General features: G+C 36.6%; 1 protein-coding gene across 1 annotated transcript in view; it reads right to left on the bottom strand.

The window, feature by feature from the left end:
• Positions 1–20,929, bottom strand: part of LONP2 (lon peptidase 2, peroxisomal) — a 120,205-nt gene that overhangs the window by 19,068 nt on the left and 80,208 nt on the right. The window lies entirely within an intron of this gene.

Below are 20,929 nucleotides of genomic sequence, written 5' to 3'. Positions count from 1 at the left end.
TGGGGATCGAACCCAGGGTTTTGTGCATTGGAGGCAAGCACTCTACCAACTGAGCTATATCCCCAGCCCTCAACTACTTTTATTTTAAATAAAATTGGTGAGAAAGTGTGAAGGAGCTAAAGTATTTTTAGCTAATTTACTCTCCTCAAGGATATCTCCATGCTCTTCTTTCATAGATATTATCAGTCTTTTTGAATCTAATTCAGCACACAGCCAAGATGGTCAGAGCAAAACAGAGGAGTCTGACCACTTGAGGCAGCAGAGAAGCAAATGGTAGCTGGGGCAAACCAGGAGCTTGGACTGCGGTGATGTCTGTTGGGGCAGTGAGGGGGAGTGACAGAGACCCATGGGTGTGTTCCCAGTCCCGCTGAGCCATACTCTGTAGCTGATGTCACCACAGCTATTGTGAAGGGAAATTCTATAGCTACAAACTCTTCAGAAGGAAGGATTAGGTTTTTCCTAAGCTGCTGTCACTGGGGAAACTCAAATGTTCTTCTCCACCCAGGTTTTTTCCTTTGCCACAAGAACATGTTTTCTATGAAAGCAGGATTAAACCCAGGGGCACTTAACATTCCCAGCCCCTTTTTACACTTTAGCAAGGCTCTAAGCAACTTAGCGAGACCCTTCAGAACCACTGTGGGAAGGAGGGAAAAAGGGAGATACTCCAAGAGGAGTAAAGAGAAAGAATATTGGGATGTAAAACCTCAGGAAACTCCAGTAGCTTTTTTTTTTTTTTTTTTTAACTCCTTGTCTTTTTAAATAAATCCTGCAGCAAAATGGTGTCTCTTGCAGATGATCCAACCAGTGGAAAGTAACAGGAAGGCCTAATACCAACAATTCCCCAGAATGCGAAGGAAACTCAATTTAACTACAGATATCCCTGGGATATCAATAATCTTTATTCAAGACAGGAAATCTTAGTTATCACTTCTTATTTCTTCTATTCTGCTTACCCTTTCAAGCCCAGTTCCATGAGTTCAAAAGATAAATTCTGTGGTACAGAAGTATAACAGGAATTCTTTCTTCCACATTTGGGTGTTCACTTTTACAAAAAAGCAGGATTTTAATGTTTGTGAATTAGGGGTGGAGGATAGAAGGAAGGGGTGTACAGAGCATTGTTAAGTCAGCAATAAAACAACGTCCACAGGGGACTCCTCCACAGAAATGACTATTACTGTTTCTGTCATACTAATATAATGTCCCTAGGAAGACAGTTCCTTGAGAATGCCTAGGTTATATTTTGGAGCTTAGGAAATTCAGGAAGCACAGGATAGAACCATGAGACATAAAAATTTAAAAGATGGGAAGAAACTCAAAGATCTGGTCCAATCCTCTATTTTATAACAAAGGAAAAAGACCCAGGGAGATTAAATAAATTGCCTGTAGTGGACAGCAATCACAGATGTTATTGAGACTCCTGACTCTCAGCTAAAGACACTTTTTATCCCTATAGTCCAGTCCAGAAAAGCCACCTATGGCTCAGGAGTTCCTTGACAAGACAAAGGAAACTGGTGGTAAATTTGGAGATTAGATTATTTGAACCAGGTTCAGTGGGGCATTTCCATAGTCCCAGCTACTTGGGAGGCCAAGGGCGGAGCGTTATTTGAGCCCACTGAGTTCAAGTCATCTGGGCAACATAGAAACTCTGTTGAGAGAGAAAGAGGGAGGAAGGGAAGGAGGGAGGGAGAACAAAAGAGAAAGAGAGAGGTAGGTTAGGTATTTTTTTCCTTACTCTAAATAATTCATACAAATAACATAACTAGTATGAACTGGTATGAACAGACAGACTCCCTTCTAGGACTGTTGTCAGGGAAAACTATAAAAGACTTTCAAAGTGAACAAAAATAGACTACTGGGTGTTGAGTCTAGTGTACCCTTCTGGGTTGTCTGTGTCTGTTGTCTGTAAGTTGTATAAAACTGTTTAGCAATGCAAATGTTTCTTGCTCATAGACATGAAATGAATTTTGTCTACTAGAGGTGCAACTGATTCCTCCCTTCTCAATAAGCAGGTTTTGCATCTCTTAAATTAATCTCAGCATTCCTGATTGCCTACAAATGTGTCTGGTGTTTTTGGATTCTCCACTGAAGTGGATGTAACATCTTATTGGTTCTTTTACTAACTAATGAATTATTAAAATCTTTGACATGTGTTTTTATTTGTATGCTAGCAATGATTTTATCATTTAAAAATTTGTCCTTTCATACTGTACAAAAAAAAAAAAAAGAAAAAGAAAAAACACTTGTTTTTAAAGAGTGGCAGAGTTTAGGAGTTGCCAACTCTGAACCACTAAGAACAGTTAATACATTTAGATTTAAAAAACTTTAGGGCCACTGACAGATATACCAAGCTGCTTTAAATAAAAAACAAAATTTCCCATTTTTAGTATTCCTGCTTTGGGGAAGATCCTCCAAAATGCCCAGCAGAGGTAGAATTGGTTCTCCACTCTACCTCCAAGAGGCATCAGCCAGCCTGAGTTTGAAGCTTAGCTTCTCTCAGTTACAAACAGTAACTTTGGGAAAGTTCCTTAACCTTCCCCCTGCCTTTTTTTTTTTTTTTTTTGGTACCATATACCTTTATTTTATTTATTTATCAGGATTGAACCCAGAGGTACTTAGCCACTGTGCCACATCCCCAGATCTTTTTTTATTTTTATTTTGAGACAGGGTCTCACAAAGTTGCTTAGAGCCTCAATAAGTCACTGAGGCTGGTTTAAAACCTCCTGCATATGCCTCCTGAGCTACTGGGATTACAGATGTGTGCCACCATGCCCAGCTAAGACAACTTTATTATGGTATAATTATTTTTAAATTTTTTTTTTACTTGTAGTTGGACACAATACCTTTACTTTATTTATTTATTTTTATGTGGTGCTAAGGCTCAAACCCAGCGCCTTACATGTGCTAGGTAAGCACTCCACCGCTGAGCCACAACCCCAGCCCATTATGGTATAATTATATAGCAAAATATCTTAAAATGATACTCTGGTTAAAATCCATTTGCAAATGTACAATTCAGGAGCATTAAACATAATCATAATAGTGTTATGTCCATCACCACTATCTATACCCAAACTTTTTCATCATCTCTAGCATAAGCTCTGTACCTACTGAATAACTGTTCACATTCCCATCCCCACAACCCTGGTAATCCACCATTATACTCTGTTTCTGTGAACCTGACTACTTTGGATACCTCATATTAAGTGGAATCATACAATATTTTGTCCTGTGTCTGGTTTATTTTATGTAGCACGTTTTCTAGGTCCATCAATGTTGTGGCATGAAAATTACATGCCTATGCTATGTGGTGATGCACACCTGTAATCCCAGATACTCAGGAGTCTTGAGACAGAAGGATCACAAGTTCAAGGCTGACCTGGGCAACTGAGTAAGACCCCATCTCAAATAAACAAAAAAAGGGCTGGAGATGTAGCTCAGTGGTAGAGTGCCTCTGAGTTCAATCCACACTCCAAAAGGAAAAAAAAAACTATTTTTGAATAATATTCCATTGTATTTATATATAATATTTTGTTTCTCCATTCATCTGATCATGAACACTTGGGATGTTCATGCCTTTGGCTTCTGTGAATAATGATGCTATGAACATAAGTATGCAAATATCAGAGTCCTCACTTTCAATTATTTTGAATATATACAGTGACTAGGAATGGAACTGCTGGGTTATTATGCTTCTATGTTCAAATATTGAGGACCTACCAAAGTGTTCTTCATGGTGCATGCACCATTTGACATTGCCATCAGCAATGCAGGAGAGTTCCAATGCTTCCACATGCTTGCCAATACTTATTATCATCCTATTAAAAATAACTAATGTAGCTGGGGGCAGTGGCGCAAACCTATAATCCTAGCAGCTCTGGGGGCTGAGGCAGGAAGATTGCAAGTTCAAAGCCAGCTTCAACAACTTAGTGAGACCCTGTCTTCAAATAAAATATAAAAAAGGACTGTGGTGTGGCTCAGTAGTTAAGTGCCCCTGGGTTCAATCCCCAGTACCAAAAATAATTAAAAGTTAAATTAGTATTATAGCCATCCTACTAGGCATGAAGTAATATCTCCTTATGGTTTTGATATGTATTTCCCTAATTACTAATGATAGTAAGCATCCTTTCATGCTTACTAGCCATTCTAATATATTCTTTTAAATTTTTTTTTTTTATTTTTTAGTTTTTGGTGGACATAACATCTTTGTTTGTATGTGGTGCTGAGGATCGAACCTGGGCCGCACACATGCCAGGCGAGCGTGCTACCGCTTGAGCCACATCCCCAGCCCTAATATATTCTTTAGAGAAATATCTATTCAAATATTTTGCCCATTTTTAAATTGGGTTCTTTTTGTGTAATTAAACTGTAGGAGTTCTTTATATACATTCTGTATATCAATCTTTAATCATATATATATGATTGCAAATATTTTATCCCATTGGATAGGTTGTTTTTTCACTTTCTCAATAGTGTCCTTTGATGTACAAAATTTTAATTTTATTTATTTATTTATTTATTTATTTTTATTGGTTGTTCAAAACATTACATAGTTCTTGATATATCATATTTCACACTTTGATTCAAGTGGGTTATGAACTCCCATTTTTACCCCGTATACAGATTGCAGAGTCACATCAGTTACACTTACATTGATTTACATGTTGACATACTCATGTCTGTTGTATTCAGCTGCCTTTCCTATCCTCTACTATCCCCCCTCCCCTCCCCTCCCCTCTTCTCTCTCTACCCCCTCTACTGTAATTCATTTCTCCCCCTTGTATTATTTTTCCCTTTCCCCTCACTTCCTCTTGTATGTAATTTTGTATAACCCTAAGGGTCTCCTTCCATTTCCAAGCAATTTCCCTTCTCTCTCCCTGCCCCTCCCACCTCTCATCCCTGTTTAATGTTGTTCATCTTCTCATGCTCTTCTTCCCTACTCTGTTCTTAGTTACTCTCCTTATATCAAAGAAGACATTTGGCATTTGTTTTTTAGGGATTGGCTAGCTTCACTTAGCATAATCTGCTCTAATGCCATCCATTTCCCTCCAAATTCTATAATTTTGTCATTTCTTAATGCAGAGTAATACTCCATTGTGTATAGATGCCACATTTTTTTTATCCATTCGTCTATTGAAGGGCATCTAGGTTGCTTCCACAGTCTTGCTATTGTGAATTGTACTGCTATGAACATCGATGTAGCAGTGTCCCTGTAGCATGCTGTTTTTAGGTCTTTAGGGAATAGACCCAGAAGGGGAATAGCTGGATCAAATGGTGATTCCATTCCCAGCTTTCCAAGAAATCTCCATACTGCTTTCCAAATTGGTTGCACCAATTTGCAGTCCCACCAACAATGTACAAGTGTACCCTTTTCCCCACATCCTCGCCAGCACTTGTTGTTGTTTGACTTCATAATGGCTGCCAATCTCACTAGAGTGAGATGATATCTTAGGGTGGTTTTGATTTGCATTTCTCTGACTGCTAGCGATGGTGAGCATTTTTTCATGTACTTGTTGATTGATTTTATGTCCTCCTCTGAGAAGTGTCTGTTTAGGTCCTTGGCCCATTTGTTGATTGGGTTATTTGTTATCTTATTGTCTAATTTTTTGAGTTCTTTGTATACTCTGGATATTAGGGCTCTATCTGAAGTGTGAGGAGTAAAGATTTGTTCCCATGATGTAGGCTCCCTATTTACCTCTCTTATTGTTTCTTTTGCTGAGAAAAAACTTTTTCAAAATTTTAAATTTTGATGAAGTCCAGTGTATCTATCTTTTCTTTTGTTGCCTCTGCTTCTGTTGTCACTTCTTTTGTCATATTCATGAATTCACTGTCAAGCACAATGTTATGAAGATCTTCCCTAAGTCTTTTAAGAGTTGTATTGGTTTTAGCTCTTAAGTTTACATCTTTGATCCATTTCTAGTTCATTTTTATCATGCAAGAATGCAAGTCCAACTTCATTCTTTTGCATATGGAGATCCAGTTTTCTCAGCACAAATTATTGAAAAGAATGTTCTTTTCCAAGTGAAGGATTTGGTACTCTTGTTAACAATCATTTAACCACACAGGTAAGCTTTTATTTCAATTCTCTCCACTCTATTCCCCTGGTCTATATTTTTGTCCTTCTATTGATACCATACCATTTTAATTACAATAGCTCTGTAATAAATTTTAAAGTCAGGATGAATTCAGCAAAACAGTTTGGCAGGTTTTCAAAGTGCTGAACCAGAGCTACAATATAATCCAACAATTCCATTCCTAGGTGCTGTGTATATCCCAAAGAACTGAAAGCAATATCTCTTGATATCTATGTGTCAAACAGATATATAAATAGATATTTGTTTGATATTCATAGCAGCATCATTCACATAAGCCAAAAGGTAGAAACAACCACCTTTTTTTCTTTTCAAGACTATTTTGTCTCTTGAATCTGAAGATGTACTCTTTCATTTCTTTGAAAAAGGCTCTTGGAATTTGGAAGGAACTACACTAAATCTGTAGGTCACTTTGCATAGTATGGACATGTTAACAATGTTAAGTTTACTTAACCAAAAACATGGTTATCTTCCCATTTATTTAATGTCTAATTTATTTTGGCAATGCTTTATAGTTTTCAGCATATACATCTTTCACCTTCTTGGTTAGATTTATTCCTAAGTATTTAAATATCCTAGATAGTATTGCAAATAGAATTGTTTTCCTAATTTGCTTTACAGACATCCATTTCTTAAGCTCTTATTTCCTCATCTGAAATAAGTAAAGTAGTACCTACACTTCAAATTGTTATTATAGGGATAATGGAATGGGGTATGAGGATAATGAAAGCATAGTGTAGCTACTGACTTTAGGTTTAAAGCCAGGCCTCTTAGGTTAGAATCTTGACCATAAACCTTTAGTAACTGTGAACCTTGGACAAGTTATTGAATCATCTGTGTTTTAGTTTTCTCATCTGCAAACTGGACCTAAAAGCATTACCTACCTTTTAGGTTATTAGAGGATTAAATTAGTAAATATATGTAAAATGCTTACAACATAGTATGGCACACAGCAGAAACTTTACAGATAACAATTATTTTTCCTGCCTAGATCATCACAACAATTCTTCACTTGATGTGGCCTTTTGATGCAGTGAAGAGATGTGGTAAACATGAGATGTATGAGGCTTCTATTGGTGTAACACAGTATATTGCTATACAGTAAACCTTCTTCTTCTTTTCTTCTTCTTTTTTTTTTTTTTTTTTGGTGGGGGGAAGCAGAAGTATTACACTGTAAAGTAATTATAAAAGGTATAGTGAAGTGTGGTGGTGCATGGCTATAATCCCAGATACTGGTGAAGTTGAGGCAGGAGGATCACAAGTTTGGGGCCAGCATGGGCAATTTAGTAAGACCCTATCTCAAAACGAAAAGGGCCAGGAATGCAGCTCACTGGTAAACTGCTGGATTCAATAGTGTAAAAAATAAAATTAAAAATTAATGGGGCTGGGGATATAGCTCAGTTGGTAGAGTGCTTGCCTTGTATGCACAAGGCCCTGGGTTCAATCCCCAATGCCACACACACACACACACAAAATGACAAAAGGTATAGATATATACATATAGTTAATACATGAGCCAGTAACATAGTTATTTATTATTATCAAGTATTATGTGCTGTACATAATTGTATATGAGGTATAGTGATTATATAAACCAGTAACAAAGTAGTTTATTATCATCAAGTATTATGTGCTATACATAATTGTATATGCTATATTTTTATAGTACTAGGATATGGGTTTGTTTATATCAGCATCATCACCAACACGTGACTAATGTGCTGTCGTATATTATGACAGTTACATCACTAGATGATGTGAAATGTTTAGCTCCACTGTAATCTGGGTGTGGTAGAGCACATGCCTAGCTTGCATGAGGTCCTTTGTTCAATCCCTAGTATTGGGGAGGGGCGGGGTGTCTGTGTGTGTGTGTGTATCTACTATAATGTAGCACCAATACCTTTCTAAATCTAGTCCCCACTATTTTGAAATTCCTTTTAGCCTAGAGGAGAAACCACCAGTTCAACTAACATTTAGAGCGTACAACCTAGTAGAAGAAATGGGGCCTCAGTTTCCTTATTTATAAAATAAAATTCAGACTACATGAACTCTACTGTGTCCACACCATTCATCAAGGTACCTCATTCAAAACAGGTAATGAATCATGGTTACTGAATTAAACTGAATTTGGGGTATGCAATCCTTAAATTTTAATAACATTTGTGAATAAAGGATAAATCACTAAAATACTTATTTAAAAAATCACTGTTTTTAGCACTGATTATGTCAAGTAAACACAAATTTTAAAAAATTTTTATTAGTTATTGATGGACCTTTATTTATTTATTTGTTTATATGTGGTTGCTGAGAATCGAACCCATGCTAGGTAAGTGCTCTACCACTGAGCCATAACCCCACCCCCAACCCAAATGTTTTTAATCACTGAAAATTAATTATTTCACAATATTATGAAAAATTTTATTTATATTTATTTATTGGTTAAAATTTTTTCTTGAAAGTTGAATCCTTTCACATTGGGTTTCTGAATTGTGAAGGAGAAGCAACCTCAAACTGGGATTGGTGAATTGTCCTTATATCAGGATGTAGGAGGTGTATTACTGAGTTCCTGTCTTGGGAATGTAGCTCAGAGGTGGAGTGCCCTGGGTTAAATCCCTAGTACCACTTAAAAAAAAAAAAAAAAAAAGGCATCTAAGAGCCTTCTCATGGGAAAGCAGAAAGGAAAGCAAAGTATCTTAAAAAAAATTAAAAAATAAAAAAACATGAATATTTCCAACTGTATAATTTGTACTGTCAGTTTCAGGTTAATCTCTTCCAGAAAACCCTCTTCCCAGCGAGGAAGTACGCTAAATGCAACTGAGATTCAAGTTACTGACCAGGATTGCCAAGGCATTTGAGCCTGCATATTTTCAAAACAATTTTTTTTCCAAGGAAGAAAGTAGCTTTGGGGGCTGGGATGAAGCTCAAAGACAGGGCATGCTTAGCACCAAAAAGAGAAGGAAAGGAAAGTATAAAGGAAAAACCTGTGAATCCAACGTCCAGAAGAACATTTTTTGCTATCAATTATTCTTTATTTTCTTTCTGTCAATATTTTCTTCATTATTTTAGGGATGGTAATACAATCTTAATATTACCAAATATACTCTCTTTCAAATTTACCTACTAAACATTTCTACATTATAACCATTGAAATGTAGATGGAAGTTATGATTGCAAATCATTTTTCAATTTTAGTGGCAGTTATCTTTTTATAAAAATAACAAAAACGTATCTGAAAAGTTTTCCATTCACATTAGAGATGTAAATAAGTGAACTTTTGTCTCAGTTTATTAAAAGCAATTTTTAAAAGCTAACAATTAACTTATAATAAAATTTCAATGATCAATTCAGTGCCTCCAATGACTTTAAAAACCAGTATTTATTCCACATTTTAAAATTATTTATTTGTATTCTTACCTCCCCCAACAGACTACACTTTTGTTAAAAGTTCTCATTAGTCAATTTCCCAATTTAGAACTTGGCATACAGTAAATGCTAGCTGACTCTGAGTGAATCAATACATGCAAGGGCCCAAGATACACGATTCTCTTTTCAGTACCAGACAAGTGAGCCTGCACCGTTTCTCAGCAAGTTATAGGCATTAATAAATTTCATTTCCTGTATTAGAGATTCAGAAAATATTCTTGGAGAATTATTTGTATTAGTAGTTAAAATTACAGAGACAATTTGTGATATTAAAAAAAAAAACCTTCAAGAGTATTCCAAATATTTCTGTAACACAGAAGGACTGGTTTTACAGTGAATTCCACTGTTACGTATAATTATAATGCACCAATGAAAAAAAATTAAAAGAAAGGCTGTATAAAAATGACACCCTGGCTGGGGTTGTGGCTCAGTGGTAAAGCAATTGCCTAGCACATGTTTGATCCCTGGTACCACATAAAAAAATAAACAAATAAAATAAAGATACCCAAAGGCCACTGCATCTTCCTATATGATTCATTAAATGAAACAATGACTTTATAATTATTTTACAATATTTTATTTTGCTGTCCCAAAATACAATGTAAATAGTAAGTGTCTGGGACTGGTTCCTGTTATATGTAAGAAGGGCTTTTCTTTCATTCTAGTTTCCTTCCCACCTGCATATAGGCAAACAATTCTCTCTTAAACCAGGTCAATCAGTAAATCAGTGTAAATGTCAGACTTAGAAAAAGACTATTGTATATCTTCATAATACAGGCAGATCTGATAACAAATCAACACTACCTGATTAGAATACTACCTGACTATAAATATTTATACACAATATACTGCCCAATGTCCCCACCAAATACAAAGAATTTAGCACAAAAAGTCCTAATCCTAGATCTAATGTTTTTATAATCTTTGTTTGCAAAGTCTAACTCTTAGCAGAAGGCTACAAAGCCCCCAAACCTCACCCTACTAGCAAATCAAATGACTAGAGAACTGAAACTGGCTCTGAAATCCATATTACTCAATAGTAACCTTAATGCTTTGACAATTATAAATTTTTATTTGTTCTGAGCCATTAATACAATCAAATGAAAGATAAGCATGAACAGGATGCAGGAAGACGTTAAATAGTGAAAATTCCTAACTGAATTAATTCTAACTTGTAAACCCTGACTGTGCTGGTTGGTTCCTTAATAAGAAATCGGCTGAAGTTTGATGGATATTCAACAGCATAAACTTCAGTGTTGGCTTTAAAAATTCTTCATTTAATAAAGTGTCTTAGAGGGTGATAATTGCAGAACTGCTACTGTCGTTTAAATTAGAAAATTGAATAGGAATAAGCAGAAAATTTCAAAGCTATACAACCTGAAGATTAGGAAAACAGGGGCCCATTTTATTTTTTATTTTTTTAAAGAGAGAGAGAGAGAGGAGAGAGGAGAGAGGAGAGAGGAGAGAGGAGAGAGAGAGAGAGAGAGAGAGAGAGAGAGAGAGAGAGAGAGAGAATTTTTAATATTTATTTTTTAGTTCTCGGCGGACACAACATCTTTGTTGGTATGTGGTGCTGAGGATCCAACCCGGGCCACGCGCATGCCAGGCGAGCGAGCTTGAGCCACATCCCCAGCCCCCAGGGGCCCATTTTAATTTAGCACCCAGAATAATGATAAAACTTTGATAATGCTCAAAGACATCTTACCATCAAAGCCGGGTATTTCTGTGGAAATTAAAATCTCACTTTTGAATATTTTAACAATCCAAAATAAATAGCCAATGAATCTGATCTGTGGTTTTTGGACTCAAGAGGCACACACATGATTACTCTCTTTTTATTTTCCAAATCAAATCAGAAAGAAAGATATGGGATTTAGGTTAAAATGTTGGCGGACTTATATGTAACTGGAACTAAGTAATAGGAAACTTCCCCATTATCTTCATTTCACTAAAGATACCTAACAAAGTTTTTTATGTTTCTGAATGAGAACAGCAACAAAATCCACATTGAAAGATGACAAATAGAGACTGTTTCATTTTTTGCTAAAGGATCATTCATTTGTTTAGGGGTTTGATTAGGCTTTCTTCCCCTGAAGACCCCTGACAGTGCATAATAGAGGTATTCTTACCGCTTCTGCACCACAGAAATTTTCATTCTCTATTAACAAATCAAACCAAAAGTTTTTCTTAGATCTCTAAACAAACTATTTCAATGCTGAGAAATGGGGTCTGAATTAATGAAATGCAATGTATAAAAACCTTCTGTAAAATAGGAATAAATAAATAAGATGGCTCCCAAAAGCCTGTCCCTATCACCTGGAATTCACAGCTTTGTGGAGTCAGTCCCCTCTCATGTAGTACCAGGGTTGGCCTGCATGACCCAAAGAATGGGGTAATAGTGACAGTTATAAAGAATTGCAGATTCTGGACTCTGTCCCTGGCTTTCTCTATCTTCTCTTCTCACACATTATTCACTCTGGGAGAAAACCAGCTGCCCTGTCCTAAGCCTAGGAAGAGGACCATGTGGTGGAAAACAGAACTGTGGCCAAGAGTCAGCAAGGAACTGAAGGCAGCTAACAACCATGTAAGTGAGCCTTCAGCTGGTTGACAGCTTGAGTGTAGCCTCATGAAAAGTCTTGAGCCAGAACTACTCAGGTAAGCTGCTCCTGGATTTCTGATCCACAGAAACTAATGATAAATGTTTGTTAAATATTTTAATCTGCTAAATTTTGGGGGTAGTGTTATACAGAAATAGATAACCAATGTAACTTTCAAAAGATAAAAAAGAGAAGATCCTGCAACAAGAAGACTGCTCCAAGAAGACAGAGCAATTTGGTAAAATGTTACACAAAGCACAGAGATTACTTCCTATTAATATAAAGAAATGCACTCCTGGCAGTAGACAAGAAAATGGAAGTGTTCTGATTCAGAGAAGACTAGTAAAAAAAAAAAAAAAAAAAAAAAAAAAAAAAAAAAAAAAAGGCTAAAAGGATCAAAAGCACTTGATTTTCCTACAGGGAGAGCTTCCTGTTTTGGTTAGGAAGGAGCCACACTTAAAATAACTAGCATAAAGCATGCTTCAGGCTGGAGAAGTCAATGGCAGGAAGCCACAACAAAGAACTCTGAAAACAGCTCAACACAGAACTGATCCTTCCTGGAGCACTGGATCCTGAGAAGGGCTAAGAAGAGCAAGCAGTAGACAGTGAGTGGGATGGGAAATGCCGGCAGCACAAGAAGCAATAGAGAAAATGCAAGCAACTCTGTTAGCATGAGGCTCTCCTTTGAGGCATTTTGACCCCTGTACTAAGTATAGTTGGTTCAGGGGCAGGATACCTTTCCTCAAATTACCACATTCTAGCTAACGGTTAAGAGTGTGGTTAACTAGGGGAAGTAAATGAATGAAGAAAACTAGTGTTGTTAAATCTTTTATTTTGATTTTTAACTATGAAGTTTTCAGAAAGATTATACCAAGGAATTAAGGATATAGTATTCTTCTTCCATTGAATTACACTGACTTCACTGCCCTGCACAAGGCAAACACCAGGGAAACAACACACGTCACAATGTAACTCGGGCAAAATGGGATCCAGATTTCACTGCAGAAATTGTCATAGAATGAGACAGATTTGTGGTCTGGCCAGCACAGTGCTCTGGTGGTCAGCAGATGGCTCAGGAACCTATCATGAGAGGATAGACCTATCTTCACTGACATCAAAATCTTATTGTTTATGACTCATACCACCCAAACTGCTAGTCCTTTTTCAATTTATAACTCCTATTTTCCTATGGACTGAGAAATATATAGCTATGTTTACAAGTCTGTTAACTGAGGAGAACAGGTAAGGCATAATGTTTATTAGGAGATACTGTGAAGGGTTTTATGAATCAAATCAGTGTCAAACCAGAGATTTTATTTACTAGAGTAGTCAATTACATGGTAAGTGGTGGCCTAAAGGCTGTATTTATTTTTCATTTTTTAATGATAATTTTCAACAAAGATCATATTTCTTTCTTTTCTTTTTTTTATTGGTTGTTCACAACATTACAAAGCTCTTGACATATCATATTTCATACATTAGATTGATGTGGGTTATGAACTCCCAATTTTTACCCCAAATGCAGGTTGCAGAATCACATCGGTTACACATCCACAATTTTACATAATGCCCTAATAGTAACTGTTGTATTCTGCTACCTTTCCTATCCCCTACTATCCCCCCTCCCCTCCCCTCCCAACTTCTCTCTCTACCCCATCTACTGTAATTCATTTCTCTCTTTGTTTATTTTCCCATTCCCCTCACAACCTCTTATATGTAATTTTGTTTAGCAATGAGGGTCTCCCTTCATTTCCATGCAATTTCCCTTTTCTCTCCCTTTCCCTCCCATCTCAAGTCTCTGTTTAATGTTAATCTTTTCTTCTTACTCTTCCTCCCTGCTCTATTCATAGTTGCTCTCATTATATCAAAGAAGACATTTGGTATTTGTTTTTTAGGGTTTGGCTAGCTTCACTATGCAACAAAATGAAACTGAATCCCTTTCTCTCGCCATGCACAAAAGTTAACTCAAAATGGATCAAGGAGCTTGATATCAAATCAGAAACTCTGCGTCTGATAGAAGATAAAGTTGGCTCCGATCTACAGATTGTGGGGTCGGGCTCTAAATTCCTTAATAGGACAACCATAGCACAAGAGTTAACAACTAGAATCAACAAATGGGACTTAATTAAACTTAAAAGTTTTTTCTCAGCAAAAGAAACAATAAGAGAGGTAAATAGGGAGCCTACATCCTGGGAACAAATTTTTACTCCTCACACTTCAGATAGAGCCCTAATATCCAGAGTATACAAAGAACTCAAAAAATTAGACAATAAGATAACAAATAACCCAATCAACAAATGGGCCAAGGACCTGAACAGACACTTCTCAGAGGAGGATATACAATCAATCAACAAGTACATGAAAAAATGCTCTCCATCTCTGGCAGTCAGAGAAATGCAAATCAAAACCACCCTAAGATACCATCTCACTCCAGTAAGATTGGCAGCCACTATGAAGTCAAACAACAAGTGCTGGCGAGGATGTGGAGAAAAGGGTACACTTGTACATTGCTGGTGGGACTGCAAATTGGTGCGGCCAATTTGGAAAGCAGTTTGGAGATTCCTGGGAAAGCTGGGAATGGAACCACCATTTGACCCTGCTATTGCCCTTCTCGGACTATTCCCTGAAGACCTTAAAAGAGCATGCTACAGGGACACTGCCACATCGATGTTCATAGCAGCACAATTCACAATAGCTAGACTGTGGAACCAACCCAGATGCCCTTCAATAGATGAATGGATAAAAAAAAATGTGGCATCTATACACAATGGAGTACTATGCAGCAATAAAAAATGACAAAATCATAGAATTTTCTTTTCTTTTTTTGCTGCTGGGATAAGAATGCATTCTATGGAGTATTACGCAGCACTAAAAAATGACAAAATCACGGAATTTGCAGGGAAGTGGATGGCACTAGAGCAGATTATGCTTAGTGAAGCTAGCCAATCCCTAAAAAACAAATACCAAATGTCTTCTATGATATAATGAGAGCAACTAAGAACAGAACAGGGAGGAAGAGCAGGAAGAAAGATTAACATTAAACAGAGACATGAGGCGGGAGGGAAAGGGAGAAAAAAAGGGAAATCACATGGAAATGGAGGGAGACCCTCATTGTTATACAAAATTACATATAAGAGTTTATGAGGGGAATGGGATAACAAACATGGAAGGAAATGAATTACAGTAGATGGGGTAGAGAGAGAAGATGGGAGGGGAGGGGAGGGGGGATAGTAGAGGATAGGAAAGGTAGCAGAATACAACAGTCACTAATATGGCAGTATGTAAAAATGTGATGTGTAACCGATGTGATTCTGCAATCTGTATTTGGGGTAAAAATGGGAGTTCATAACCCACTAGATTCTAATGTATGAAATATGATTGGTCAAGAGCTTTGTAATGTTGTGAACATCCAATAAAAAAAAAAAAGAATGCATTCTACCACTGAGATATCCCCAACCTCAGCTATGCTTTTTGTCAGTTTTTTTTTCCCTGACTTGGAGAACTGTTTATTACCATAATTCAGAATGGTTAGAATATGTGCTGTTTAGAATCATGAAATAATGTAGTCAAAAGTAACTGAAAAGTTAAAGTTGTCAAAGCAGCTGAGAATTCATTGGCAAAATCTCAGAAAGGATGGAACCAGAAAGGAGGAGCTCAAAAAGCTGCATTCAAATTCTCCTCAAGTCACTGATTAACTCCTAACTTGAGCATATTCCAGGTGAGACTCCATGAAACCCAAGAGCAAGGAGTTACAGGGAGACTCAAAGGCAGAAGGGACTTTCAGTTAAGAACTCAGAAGCCTCATGCCCTAGAAGTATAAGGGTCACACTCAAAGGAATAAGAAGCACGAAACTTGGAGTACCACACCCTAGAAGTAAAGATTATAATTCCAGGAATAAGGCTAAAGCAGAAACAGACCAGTCCTAAAAAGCCTAAAACTAAGCCTTGATAAGGTCGAAGCAATCACAACCCTCCACCAAAATTAAAAAACAACAAATGACTAAAAACCAAGGGAAAAAACCCCAAGTAACAGAAAGACTCATAGGTGAATCAGATAATGGAATGAATGTTCTGATAGGTACTTTAAAAACCATGATTAGTATATCCAAAAATACAGAGGAAAAGATGGGTTAAAGAGCTGAAAAGATGATTTCAATTAAAAAAATGTATTGGAATCTACTATAAAGAATCAAATCAACATTTGAAAAGTAGAAAATACTCCATACATTTAATAGCAGAAGTCAACAATAATAAATTGGAACATAGGGCAACAAAAATATACAAACTGAATTAAAGAGAAAATTAATGCAAAAAGTAGAACAGAGGATAAGTAACAGAGTTCAAAGGACTCCTAGAATCTCAGATAGAGGAGGGAAAAAAGGTGGTGGTGGGAAGATATCTAAAGAGATAATGGCCCAAATTTTTCCCACCGATGAGTGTAGCCCACAAATCCAAAAAGGTCAGCAAATTCCAAGCTGAATAAACACAAATAAAATCATAACCCTGATATGTCTGACATGTTTGTTAACAGAACTCAGCAGCTAAGCAAAGGTTTATTAGAAAGTGTTGGTAAGAGATTTATTTATTTATTAATTTTGACATTGGGATTAAACCCAGGGGTGCTTTACTGCTGAGCTACATCCTCTTTCCTTTTTATTTTTATTTTTGAGACAGGATCTTGCTAAATAGCTGAAATTGGGCTTGCTAAATTGCCCAGGCTGGCCTTGAGCTTGGGATCCTCCTGTTTCAGCCTCCTGAGACACTGAGATGATATGCATGTGTCATGAGCCTGGCTGAGAAGAGATTTATGAATCAAATTAGGATAAAACTGGATAAATTCTTTACTAATGGGAACTTCTAAGGAAAAATTCCTACCAGGTAGTAATTGATCATATATGGAACATGAGAAATTGAACAAACGGACATTTGCCTAACTCTACAGAGAAATACACAAGTGTATAAAACTGAATACATGGAGTATTTGTCTTGGCTAAAGGAAGGCAAAACAAACAAACAAACAAACAAACAAACAAAAAAACCAGAATAAAACTGGAGTCATGTGCTTTTACCCTTCAACTCAACTAATACCCCAGGAAAAAAAGAGCAATTTAGAACACACTGATAGTATACAGAAAAACATAAGCAGCATTGCTGTTATGAAATGATTTCCATACTTAATAGGTAGATGACTGAAACCATAAATATTCTTTCTCTACATTGATCAACTACACATCCCACCGTCTTCTTTTCTGGTCTGTTTAACTGTTGGTTAAAATCCCACAAATACAAAAACAACCGTTCACAGACAGAGACTCTTGGGTCTATTCCAGAAAGTTGGTTTGATACACTGGAGGTTTCTGCATGTTTTGAACCTCATGGCCTGAAGTCACTTTTCTTCCTGGCAGTAACTCTAAGTCCATCATTATTTTTAACATTAAAAATAATCTACAGTGTTATACTTGAAATTTCTAAAACAACTGTTTTCTTTTATACCCCTATTTGAAATAATTCATTTCTTAATGAGAAACTTTCAGTTGCTAAGCTCCATTTAAAATTTTTGGCTTGAAAAATGAATGCAGGGGCTGGGATGTGGCTCAGGCGGTAGGGCGCTCGCCTAGCGTGTGTGTGGCCCGGGTTCGATCCTCAGCACCACATACAAAGATGTTGTGTCCGCCAAGAACTAAGAAAAAAAAAATATTAAAAAAATTCTCTAAAAAAAAAAAAGAAAAATGAATGCAAACTCTTGTAGAAATATTTCTTTTAGCTTGGTTGATGTCATAAACACCACTTCAAGATTCATTATAATTATTCTATAAAATTCTGGAGCACAATTATTTACAGTAACTCATGAATATCTTACAATATTAGGACCAATATGGAGTAATATCTGTGCCTCAATAAGGCTACAACCAAGATCATCCTCAAGAGACAAATATTTATCCTAATTGTTTGTTCATTTGAAGTACCTGGATAATACCTTAACTACCCAAATCTGTTTAGCTACATCATCACTTAGGAGATGTTCTATGATTAAAAAAAAAAAAAGAAGAAGAAAAAGAAAAAACAAAAAGACCAATTAAATGTTAACCATAAAAACTTTAGGGTCATACACAGTTCACAAGCTGTTTGAACAAGTTCTTGAATATTTGTGGGTTATTTAAAAATATCGAATAAGAGCACAGATATTATTAGAAATATGCTAATAGATGTATATATAAACATTAAGCAACACACTATAATTATGGACAGTTTCCCTGGACATCAAATCCCTATATTATAAATTCTAAAAAACACTATCTCAATCTTAAATTTTTACAATGTAGAGAAATTCATTTTACCCTCTATCTTCCTATTATACCACAGACAAGAACAAAAAGACAAAGGATTAGATATTTGAAGTCACAGCACAAAGGGAGTGTTATAAGAATAAAAAAGGAGAAATTCAGGAGCATGTAAATCTAGGTCTTACACTTAGAAAAAAAGGAATGGTGACTCAGTCTTCCACTGCCACTGTAGCTACACCAGTGATTTCCCCTCTGACCCCCAGTGGTTCAGTGTCCCTGGATTGTTCAATCCCTATTTTTTAAAAATTTATTCTAATTTGTTATATATGACATTTAAATTCATATTATACAAATATAGCACAATTTTTCATACCTCTGATTGTACACAATGTAGAGTCACACCACCCGTGTCTTCATATATATACTTAGAATAATGATGTCCATCTCATCCCACTGCTTTTTCTACCTCCATGGCCCCTCTCCTTTTCTCCCTTCCCTTTCCCCTATCTAGAATTTGTCTATTCCTCCCATGCTCCCCTACCCCATTATCAATCAGTATCCTTATATCAGAGAAAACATTTGGCATTTGTTTTTTGGGGATTGGCTTACTCCACTTAGCATTATATTCTCAAACTCCATCCATTTACCTGCAAATGTGATTTCTATTCTTGATAGGCACTCTCTCGCCTAGGACAGTTTCTAAAAATTCAGATTTCTATAAACAGTAGATTATCTTTATTATTTCTCTCAAATCCTATTATCATGAGAATTAAAAAATAAAATATATAAACCTACAAGAACAAAAGGAATGAGAAAGAAGACAACACTGAGAGGAGATTCTGACAAAATTTGGAAAGCAGAAAGTGGGTGGACCAAAAAATAATGAAAACTCTGCAAGCTAGAGAAAGCAGAGACTTTGGTGTCTGCAGGACAGGGATGTTTCATCAGCAGCAGCAAGTTCATCTGAATCATGAAATCCTATCAAGGGTAGGAATGTAAGGTATCCCTGAAAGTGTGGGTGAGAAGTGGGGCTGTCTGTCTCTTTTATGCTGCTATTACAGAATACCAAAGATTGGGCAGTGAAGAGAAATTTATTTGGCTTATAGTTCTGGAGGTTGGGAAGTCCAAGATTGAGGGTGCATCTGGAGAAAGACTTCTTGCTACATCATACCATGCAGAAAGGATTGCATGGTAAGAGAACCCATGAGAGACAAGAGGGAAGGGGATTGAATTCATTCTTTTATCAGGAAACTACTATGATAATTAACCCACTTCTCTAAGATAATGACTTTAATCCATTCATAAAGGTAGAGGTCCCATGACCTGATCATTTCTTAAAAGATCTCACCTCTCAACAGTGATGAAGTTTCCAACATATGAATTTTGGGGGATATATTCAAACCACAGAAGGGAGTTCAAACAAACATTTTAAAGTCAATATAAGAAATGATTTTAGTTTAACAGCCCTATCCCTACTTCACACAATGAGTACATGACCCCTGTTCAATTCATCAAAAGACGGCTGGTTTATTCTCTGGAAAAAATGAACCAGTGGAGTTCCATTCGAAGTGGGAGTGGGGGTGAAACATCATACAGAAATATGAGAATTATGTGAACATCTGCTCTTCGATGCCAGTGCTGTTGTGAGCTCAGTAAGTGAGAAGTAAAACAAGGAAGATGTTTTTTAACTGTGTCTGTTCTTCTAAGCCTAGCACAAATTATGGTTCCTTGATCACATTCATTTAACTCTTTTCTGGAAAGAGCTTTGGAAATGGTAGACTAATAAATCTAATAATCTAATAAATGGTAGACATCTAATAAATCTCTTTACTGAAAGCAATCTTCAGTTCCCTACTATTCAAGTCATATTTGTTATGGCAAGTTATGTTCTGCATACTAGCATGGTATGATAAACCCAAACTCCTACTGTGGGGTGCCACTCCAAACACACACGCACCTTTAAGTCCTGATGCACCACAGGGATCTGAAAGATCACTGTAGTCTGGTGCATTAGTCTTTTCCCTCACTCAGATAACATGGCTAACAAGGTGTGTCTATAGGAGTAGGAGATACCCAGAGGGTGAGCTACACTCACTTGTAATCCTGCCTCTTGCCTCATTTGAATGGCTTCTCCCCAATAACAGGCTCTCTCTCTCTTTCCATGGACCCCTAAGGTTGGAGAAGCTGTCATAGGACCCAAAGGAAAAGGTATTTTTCTGTCTCTGTGTGATTATTTTGCAGCCCAGTTCACCTGGAGTGACCCTGAGTGTTTAGTCCTAGAATGCGACACCCTACCAGTTCTGGAACAAAAGTTAAAACACTATAACTGGGTAACAAAGGAAATATCTACATTTCATTAATTCCAGTAAAAGAATTTTCCTCCTATTACTACCTCCACAATTACTGAAGAAAAAATAATTTATATTGCATTTAGTCATATACCTATAAAAGAAAATGTGTCAGAAAAATTATGTACATGAAGCTCTTCCAGAGTACAAAAACCTGCTCTTGTAGTACTTGGATAGCTTGGACTTTT

This window comes from Spermophilus citellus (assembly GCF_964194105.1).
Source record: "Spermophilus citellus genome assembly, chromosome: 18".
Taxonomy (NCBI): domain Eukaryota; kingdom Metazoa; phylum Chordata; class Mammalia; order Rodentia; family Sciuridae; genus Spermophilus; species Spermophilus citellus.
This window is presented reverse-complemented; position numbering and strand designations above follow the sequence as displayed.